Source organism: Prenolepis imparis, unplaced genomic scaffold (assembly GCF_030444845.1).
Source record: "Prenolepis imparis isolate NDT839.2.m4 unplaced genomic scaffold, iyPreImpa1.0 SCAF_12, whole genome shotgun sequence".
NCBI lineage: Eukaryota > Metazoa > Arthropoda > Insecta > Hymenoptera > Formicidae > Prenolepis > Prenolepis imparis.
This window is the reverse complement of record NW_028141170.1, coordinates 13,534,881-13,536,461: the sequence shown is the minus strand read 5'-3', so window position 1 is coordinate 13,536,461 and position 1,581 is coordinate 13,534,881. Positions and strand designations below refer to the sequence as shown.

At 26.2% G+C, this 1,581-nt stretch overlaps 1 pseudogene; it reads right to left on the bottom strand.

The window, feature by feature from the left end:
- Positions 1-597: 597 nt before the first annotated feature.
- Positions 598-1,373, bottom strand: LOC145943363 (uncharacterized; annotated as a pseudogene).
- Positions 1,374-1,581: the final 208 nt, after the last annotated feature.

Here is a 1,581-nt window from a genome sequence, read left to right as displayed (position 1 = left end):
ATATCATGGTACAGTATAAGTATTTCTTTTCAATGACAAAATTATGCAAGATACATATAACAATAAAAAAATTAAAGAAAATATGTTTAATCAAAAGTTGAAGAAATTATTTTAAAGAAAATATATTCATATTCAAAAGTAATTCTTTTTCTAGATAATTTTTACTACGTTCTACGTTATTTTATTATTTATTTTCTATTCCTTACCTTTATTTTTTTTAATATTAAAATTAATAAATATTAATAGTAATATTAATATAAATATTAATAGTAATATTAATATAAATATTAATAGTAATATTAATATAAATATTAATAATAAATAGTATTATTATATAAAATAATAAAAAATTCATATTAATAGTAATTAATATTAATTAATTATGAAATAATATATATAAATATAAAATATGAAATAAATAAATGTGTAAAATAAATATAATATAAAATTAATAGATATTAAAATGTATTATTATAATGTTTTATTTTCTACCTTTTTCTTGCTGTATTTTTTCCTTCATATCATTTTGTCTTTTTTATGATTAATGTAATGGTGCTCAAGATGATCTTACATACTTTTCTTCATTTTTTACTTTTCTTATATACTTTTATTTGTTTGTAAACCTCTTAACTTTTTGTATGGTGCACTAGCTACTTTGGCAGTACGATTGTTATATCTCGTACAGGAATATATTTTTACAGTAATCATGTATTTTAATGCTTGCATTCGATGATTATAACATTCTTTATTTTTATCCAACCAATCTGGATGTATTTTATTCGTTGCATGTACACATTCCCTATTTTATCAAGAATCTGTGTGGATGCCCAACCCATTGGGCATCCACATTGCCATGTACGATTAAACGCCATTAATTGCGTTTTAGTAATATTTGTGTATAGAGTTGTTGGTCGTACTAATTTTGTAACTGTTGGAGCATCTTCATCTGTATTTGGATATTCACGAAATTCTATATATTTTTCATTTGCTGAAGATGCATCCATTGGTGTTTTCATTATTGCATTGCGGCAATCGTCACAATTACTTTTAGTAATACTTCGCCGTGCCACAAATCTGGCAAAAAATGCGATGGCATTTTCGTCATAACTGCTATCAATCGGATTTATATTATCAATTTCTTCGATATCATATTCTTCGAGAAGAATTCTAGCATCTTCATCAAGCAATTCATTTTCATGTTCATCATCATATCCTACAGTCGCATTGCTCATATTCATGACATTTTCTATCGTCTTAACAAGTCGACTTGGTCGATTAATAAGAATTTCACTTTCTGTACATTGAATATTGCCCTTGTCACTGGTCTGAATATATCCTGTGGAAAGTATATGCCTGATAGATAATCGGATCATTCTTGCGGATTTGGATTAAAACCTCCGTGTTGTCTCAATTTAGAAAACAAATGTTCGACAGAATCCTGATTACACAATCCTGTCGCAAGTTCAAATCCTTCGTATTGACTTGCAAGTATTTTATAAATTGCAAGAATAGCTCGTATAGTTAATACAAAACCTTTGAAACAAGGAAGTTGAACTATATTTTCCGCTGATTGTGACCATC